Source organism: Xiphias gladius, chromosome 13, assembly GCF_016859285.1.
Source record: "Xiphias gladius isolate SHS-SW01 ecotype Sanya breed wild chromosome 13, ASM1685928v1, whole genome shotgun sequence".
Classification (NCBI taxonomy): domain Eukaryota; kingdom Metazoa; phylum Chordata; class Actinopteri; order Istiophoriformes; family Xiphiidae; genus Xiphias; species Xiphias gladius.
This window is the reverse complement of record NC_053412.1, coordinates 13514251-13523271: the sequence shown is the minus strand read 5'-3', so window position 1 is coordinate 13523271 and position 9021 is coordinate 13514251.

Genomic DNA, 9021 nt, shown 5'->3' with positions numbered 1-9021 from the left:
GTCACACAATGTTTCTTCAGACACTGACATTATAAAAAAGGAAAATAAATGAATAGGAAGACTGTGTATGAAATAATCGCTCACCTGGGAGTAAATTAGAGCAGAACCTGAACCTGCCGACATGTAGCAATCCTTTCTGCACAAACTGTTAAGCAACCGCTGCAGAGTTTAAGAAGTTACTGTTTACCTCCAAGTCAGCACCACATACCATCGGCTGCCAGATCACTGCTACAACATATCAACGAGGCTTGCACATTTTGAGGCGTTCTATGCATCAAGGCCGGAAGAACAGCCCAGAGGTCTGAGTTAGCAGGTTAGCTTACAGCGTCACAAAAATGCATGGCCGAGTATGTGGCCAACACATTCTTCTTTTCAAGCTAAATATAAAACTGGTGATGCTTGCCTCCAAGGGAAACTTGCAGCATGCATTTGCAATATTTTGTGGTTAGTAGTTTTTTTGTTTTGTTTTGTTTTTTTCTATGCACCCTCCATGGTTTTAAAGCCATTATATAAACATCCACTGGGTGTAACCTGTTGGATTTCATCAGGGACATTGTTAACACCTGAGTTAGCACGTGCACACACACAGGTTCACACCTCAGACACCGACATGCTTTCATTTCTGTGCAAAAGGTGCAAAATATTATTTACAGTAAATACAAGATACTTAGAATAATAACAATTACAACAGTTTTCCACATTTACACCAGCTCTATATGTACCTATAAATATAAGCTAACATAAAATTGTAAATGTATCTTATTACAACTTTAATAAACAATTTATTTCAGTTTAAGTTTCAACTTATTGTGCTGCACTGTAGTTTTTACCTGACATTTAATGGTCCTGAGCAGGACACTCCACAACCAGCCCGACTGTAATCACACTGTGTATGTATGTGACCATCTAAGTGCCTCAGTGCTGCCAAAATTTCCCTTTGACCAGTTCTTTTGTTTACCACAACACGTCTCAAACTGCACAAGATATCTGTTGTGAAAATGTCATGTCTGATATGTGCAGAGAGCACAGCGATGAAAGGAGTCGGAGTGGGTGAAAATACAGGAGCTGAGTCTCTATTTGTTTAGCTGCAGTTTAAAGTTGAGGGTGGGTTTAAACCAATGTTGTCAGGAACAAAACCATATGATCTCTTAAACCCCATCGCTTTATGTGTTGGCATCATCAAGTAATCTACCGGTAATGCACACTTGCATGTATATTATTGGCCGAGTCAGCATTGTAGCAAAACGACGTCACGTAGCAAAAGTTGACGAGACACGTGACCTTTTGCACCTTTCCCTCTGATACAGTTTCTCCTTCTACCTCCAACTTAATCTCATCCCTCCTCATTCAATTGTGTGTGTGTGTGTATCTATCTAGTAGGTATAGGTAGTGGTCTGACTAGGTGCAATATTCATTTCTATGACAAACATCCACACGTGCAATCAAAAGCTTTATATTTATACTGTGCACAGATCAGTTAAACCAGTGTGAATGGACTTGGATGCTCAGAAGCAGAGAGCAAATGAGACATTTCTGCTGTTTTTTTTTTTTAGTTTTAGTGTCTTGTGACTGAATGGAAATGACATTGATAATTATAATGTGTTTAGTTCTGAAAACAAGACCCCTTCTCTCCCTGACTACATTATCAATAACAGAGATGAAAAGGAGAAATGACAGGTCACGACAAGACAAATCTTTCTGATGAAAGGCTTTTGTTAATTACACATACAGTTCACACGGATTCACTCTTTTTGACCAGATGGTAAATGAGAACACAAATCAAATCTAATACTTAGGAGTACTATTACACTTGAGTTGAGGCTCTTATTTGTCTCGGTGTAAAACTGTGGTGTTTCGATGGTTGAAGGGCAGCTGGACCGGCAGTGATGTCCATTCACTAACAGGATTCCAATAATAGAGTGCGTAGGTCTGATGAGCCTTTTGTGAAGGCTGCTCTCATGTATCCTTGTTCAGACTGATAGAATTTGATCACTTATCCTTCAAGAGGATCTATAGTAAAGACCTTACCTTGGTTAGATTGACCAGATCTCTGCACTTGCCTTATACATGACAAAAAAGAGTCAGTAGTCATGTTTTATCCCCTTGGGATGTCACAATTTTGCCAAGAGAGAAGCAAAAGTCTACGTTAACATGGTTTCTTTCAATAAACTCTTAGTATTTGCCATGACCCACGAATTTTCTTTGTGAGTGACCATATGAATTTGAATGAAATATCAGTTCTACTGTGATCAGATGAAGATGACATTTTATTCATCCGCAGAGAAAACTAAAACAAATCAAGAAATAACAATCTGACCCTTTAAAGAAAAGCTAGTTTGAGTCTTTAAATACATTGAAAAAATCTAACAGGGGAAACAAGGCTGTTACAGCTACAGTTAATGATTGTCTGCAGTGTTATCAAAAGCATGGAGATTTATTGTTTTGGTGTCATAATGTCATGATGAATGTTGTTTTTGAACTTATAGCATTTTGTTGCACACTTACATTATTGTATTTAAACCAGTACAAATAAAAAGTGAAGATTTTTAGATTTAAAATGATTTATTGAGAAACAGGTGACGCACAAAGAATACAACAGTAAAAACAGTAATGACATGTTGATTAGCAAATAGCACGATGATAATTTTGGATGACTGCAATTAAAACAAATCAAAATATAAAGATTACTTTACACAAAAAACAAAAATTCAAGTTTTCAGTAACTTTCCTCCTACGACTGATTGAACCGAGAAATGAAGAAAAAAAACGATGATCTCCACACAGGATCTCTGAATTCAGCAGGAGTGACCATCGGGTTTTTCATCACTTCTTACCAAGGCCTTCTCCCCTAGGTATAGTCGTTTTTAGACATTTCAAAGTGGAAAATGTGCTTATTATACCTTTAACCAATTCAATTCTCTAACTCCAAATTTTAACTAACTAAATTCTCAGAGGAGGAGACAGGGCATATCTTGCTGCCCAATATATATGAACATGAGGACGAATATTTAAATATAAGTTGAGTTGGGTTCAGCGACATCTTACCATGAAGTAGGAAGTTCAGCAATTGGTTTCAAATAAAGGGCACTGAAGGTAGGAGTATATCTGCTAAATGAAGTGGTAATGGAGGGGTAAACGAAGGCAAGGATCATTACTTGATATAATTATTCAGACCGATGATTAGCATGGCAGCTAAAAGACAAAAACGGGATACATGCCCATGCTGGTACTGCTTTACAAATCAAGTCTATGGTTTGAGATTTGAAGTTCTGTCACACTTACAAACCAGAGAGGCCCTTTGATTTTTTGAAATCCACTCTCAAAGTTGTTCGCTGAATTGTCCCACAAAAAATATGATGATGAATATTTGAATGACAATACTTATGTCCCTTTTAATTGATTTTTCTCAGTGGCCAATTGATATCGACTCCATCAATATTGGCACACCATCTTTCACTAAACAAGCAGAATGACATTTACCACACACTGCGTCACTCCCACTTTCACTCAGTCAAAACTGTGGACTGATCTGTGTCACTCATGGCCACACAATGTTATTATTCTGGACTTTGACAGAACATGGTCTGTTCATGGACCAGTCTGTGGCCAGAGGTCAAACCTCTGCTTTACCAGCAGGATCTAGTGCAGAGAGACTTACAGGAGTTCCACAGTATCCCGGAGGTGATGGACAAACTTGAAGACCAGATTCTGGAAGAGACAGAACCTGGTGGCCTGTTCAAGGCTAAGGTGCACAACAAGACGTGTTCATGTTTGGAAGTTAGATAAGAAGTAGACTTTAGCAGCTCAGTGTGACTGTGGGCTTTGTGTTGACCTGTGTTGTTATGTGCTGTGTGTGGATGTTGTGATCAACTGCCAGATGAGTCAAAGACACTTTTCTACTTGTGAACAATAAAAGTTCTATTCTATTGGATCTTTTTACTACTAAAGCTGAAATGCCACTAATACGTCTGATACAAGTGCTTCTAATCTTACTGATACTACTGCTCATACCACCACCCTTTGATACTTTCTGCATTACACTTATAGATCACCTTTGAATATTATTCTAATATTATTGATTTCTGAATATATTTTCTATTATTGCTGCTACTTTCAGCCAAATCTATGAGGCAAACTGTTGAAATGGAAACTCAACAGCAATTTCAAATGGGTTCAGCTACACAACCTCAGAAGTGCAAACATTTCAAGTGCTCATACAAGCTCAATGTCTTAATTCACTATTATTTGGTGCCAAAGTCTCCCCTTAACACACTGGTTCACAAACAGGGGGTGAAGACCCACCAAGAGGTTACAAAAACATAAAGGGACAAACCTGATAAACACGAGAAGGAAAAAAGACATTTGATGGAAAACAGGAAAATAACGACATCTGAAATGATTTTACACAATTTTCAGCCATTGTATTAACATATGCAGCAGAGATAAACTGGTTGTGATGGAAAGGACTTTAGGAGCAGAACCTCCTAAAGTCCTTTCCTTTCATTATAAAGCCATTAAAAAAAGGCCTACAGCTTCAACTACTGCCACTACTGCTCCATTCCAAGTTTCTATAGATATTAATACTGCTGCCAGCTCTATAGTTACCTTTGCACTGATACCAGTCTTATTACCCTTGTTACTGATACTAATATATCACAGCTACTACTTCTACTCCTACTACAAAGGCTGCCACTAGTATTGTTACTGGTGCCTGCAAGCATATCCATTAGATGGCTATATCACTGATGAGCAATGTGTGCCACTGAGGCAACTGAACCCAGGAATTAGAGTGGGTGCCCACATCATTTTGGCCACTTAATGGACCTGTTTATGGTGGACCTGTTTAGACCACTAAACCATCTGTACTGTCATCTGTCTATACTCCTCTGCTGTGGTGAACTAATGGCTCAATAACAGAAGCAAAGAGCTTCAGGAGGCTCTAACCCTCCCGAACCCTGAACCCTTTGGAGACGTAGAAAAGAAATGACACATTGTTAATGATGAGAATAAAAGCATAACATAAATAATCATTTCAAATGGATTAAAATGGAACGTTTCTGAATAAAGAGAAAAAGTGTTGTTACTCAGTAAGAGGAAGTGAGAGAAGGAAAAAGCTTCAGGAGGCTCTAACCCTCCCTAACCCTGAACCCACTGGCAAGGCTCCATCCAAAATACGTATCTTGTTGTTCAGACTGCAATGTAAACAGGTCTACGCCTCAAATGTTATTTTATTCACATGTTCATATCTCATACTTGACATGAACCGGTGAAGAAATTGCTACGAGCATGGGATCTACAAGTTTCAGCCACAAAAGATCAGGAATGCAAAGTTTGGAAGTGGTCGTACAAGCTCCATAGCAGGTCCCCTGTGGAGTTTTTGATCACTGATGGAACTATGGACCAATGATTTGATGACTGGGTTCCTGCTTTGTTTGTGTCTTGTACTCGACTAGTATGCGCACAAAGATGCACACGCACGTACATGAGCGTATAAGTGACACGATGTACATTCCCGTCAACACTTTCACAGTATTCTACTGATGGACAACAACTGGTGACTATAAAACACCAAAAAACACAGAGGGGTTACTAAGACTGACCTGTTATGTAAACATGGATGTAAAAAAATGCAGTTTAAAAATATATCCATTTTTAATGATGAGGAAAATGTTTACAACACATTTGTTCTTTATTGATCCATGAAATGTGTTTTTGTGAGAGATACTAGATGTGGCATTATTTGTTTCTTTGCAAAAAAAACCCAGATAATATCTTTTAGATCATTAAAATGTCTTAACTACTGTCTACATTTTATTCTAAATATTTATCTTTATATCATTCACACTGGAGACTGTGATAATGACTGAGGTTGACGAGGCTTGGAGCTAATTGTTAAGCCTCTAATTCTGTTATATGACTCAGAATACTCCTAAAGCTACTGAAAACAGCTGTAAATGAAAGATTCATTTAGACCAGAACAAGCTGAGTGCAGACTGAGACATTTATAAATTACAGCTGTTAGCTCCTGACCTCTTATGGCTGAAACTGGTTAAACACTGTGTCAAATACAAATACAGTTTGGTTACAATCTGTTCAGTCATTATATTAACATATACAGTGTAGAAATGGAAAATTGCCAGTAGACCCTCCTAAACTTTTTTATTTTCATTTTTTTAATGGTTTTTCATTTCTTTTCTTGACTCTAGTACAAAGGAAGAAGAAAGATTTGGAGGCTCATCACATCTCTACCATATATGGTGATCTTTTTTTGGGAAGATTAGATTGTTTTGTTCAGTGTTGAGAATTTAGACAGATGAAAGTCAAGAGAAAAAGCAAAGTGTACATGTAGATGTGAAGGGTGTGGTGGAGTGGAGACTTCCCCAACAGCAAAAGCTACTGACCTATTTAAACCACTAAACCATCTGTACTGTCATCTGTCTATACTCCTCTGCTGTGGTGAACTAATGTCTCAATAACAGAAGCAAAGAGCTTCAGGAGGCTCAAACCCTCCCGAACCCTGAACCCTTTGGAGACGTAGAAAAGAAATGACACATTGTTAATGATGAGAATAAAAGCATAACATAAATAATCATTTCAAATGGATTAAAATGGAACGTTTCTGAATAAAGAGAAAAAGTGTTGTTAATCAGTAAGAGGAAGTGAGAGAAGGAAAAAGCTTTAGGAGGGTCTAACAAACTATCTAATACTGGTGAATAGATTCTGGACTTTTTTTTTAACCTGCTAATCAATTGATATACTGAGATGTAACAAATCAATTTAACATTATTAATAATAACTAATTGAAAGGATTTGAATGGAACACTGGCAAAAGACCCTATTAAAGCCTTTTCCTACTTATACAGTCTTTTATTCAAATTATGTTCCATATATATGACGATGGAAGACTTACCAATGTTAATGGTTATCCTAACATTATTATATGTCTCAGTACAATTAGAAGGGATTTTTGAAAAAGATATTTAAAGTAAATGTAGAATTCAAATAAAAGAGAAAAATCATCATTACTCAGTAAGAGGAAGTGAGAGAAGGAAAAAGCTTTAGGAGGGTCTAACCCACCCTGACCCTAACCCTTTGGAAATGTTCCAACCAAATATCAGAAAACAGCAATAGTAATCTAAAACTGGTTTATAAATTCTTATTATTTTAAACTTCTCATCGGTTCCAAAACTGAGATGTAAACAAATAAAATGGACTTTATAAATAATGGTTATGGAAGTATATTTTTTGGCCTGTCCTTGAGTGATTATAAAAAACCAGAACAGATCTAGAAATGGATTTGAGTGGAACATTTCTGAAGACCCTCTTAAAGCCTTTTCTTCTCTTAAGGTCTTTTATAAAAGATTTTTAAATAACTTTTATCTTTAAGAAAACATAGAGGGGAGATGTGTTGGAATACTTACCATTACTTGTGTGCATTTTTCAATATTCCTTATTTTCATACATGTTTTGAATACGTCTTTTATATTAAATGTATAAAGAAGTTAAAGAGTTGGAAGAGCATATTACTTATGATTACTTAATTTATATGCTAATGCTTTTCGTTTTGGGGTTCTTTTTTTGCAGATGGGTTATTATTCAATAAGGGCAACAGGAGTAACAGAAGCAAAGAGCTTTAGGAGGATCAGCCCTCCCTGACCCTAAACCCTAAACCCTTTGACCAGATTGCATCCAAATTTGGTTGTTATTGTTCAGACCGTAGTTTAATAAGCTATCAATAAATCTGACTCATACTTTCTGGCTATGAGTTTCAAATTGTCATCATGAACAGGCTATTAGTTTTCTGGCAATAAGTTTCAACTGCCTTTACTATTACTGATAATGACTAATGGAAGAAAGATATTAATAATAATGAAAGAAGAATTTCAATATTGCCAAAAGGCCCTCTTGAAGCCTGTTCCTTCTTTTACACTCTGTTTTATATTTTAAAGGACGAGGCTTGTAATATTATATATTATTATTATTATTAATAACAAATCTCATGAAAAGAACAAAACCAACGATGCGTTAGTCCATTTCTCAATAGTTTTTTTCACTTCCTGACTCTGTCTGAGGTCCTCAGCCCCAAGCGCAGTGGTTACGACTCAAGATGTGAATCTCCAAAAACAAGAGCCACGAATATATAGGTTTTTTTGGAAAAGGTTCAATGGAGCTCGGTGGCAAAGAGGAATAAGATACACTGTATTAGGCTTTGGACACACAGACAATACTTGTTAGTTGGATGGATTTAATGATTGTTATGCTCTTTTCATGGAACTTGTTGGTATTGATAATAATGTATAAAATCGACAGACTTATACTTTGAGAGAGTTTTTTTTTTTTTTAAATAAAGTGTAGAATGAAAAGTGAGTTAAAAGACTTACCATTGCTTATGTACAACGAATCCTAAGCCTTTTGTAGGATTTAAAATACTTTTTAAATTCACTTTTAACAGAAGGAAAAAGCTTTAGGAGGGTCTAACCCACCCTAACCCTAACCCTTTGGAAATGTTCCAACCAAATATCAGAAAACAGCAATAGTAATCTAAAACTGGTCTATAAATTCTAAATTATTAAATTATTTTAAACTTCTCATCAGTTCCAAAACTGAGATGTAAACAAATAAAATGGACTTTATAAATAATGGTTATGGAAGTATATTTTTTGGCCTGTCCTTGAGTGATTATAAAAAACCAGAACAGATCTAGAAATGGATTTGAGTGGAACATTTCTGAAGACCCTCTTAAAGCCTTTTCTTCTTTTACAATTCTTTGAAAAGATTTTCTAAAGCTTAAGGAACTGCACTTCTGAAACGTTTCCAATGCACTTTAAAACCATGAAGGAGTAGCAATTTTTTTTTTTTTTTTTTAATTGAAGACTTTTTTTACTTAATAAACTTTAAAAAATACAGTATAAAAGAAAATTAAACCGACTGAAGACTTATCATTACTCAGTAATTGTAACAGCAGCAAAGGGCTTGAGGATCGTCTAACCCTCCCTAATCCTAAACCTTGAGAAATGTTTC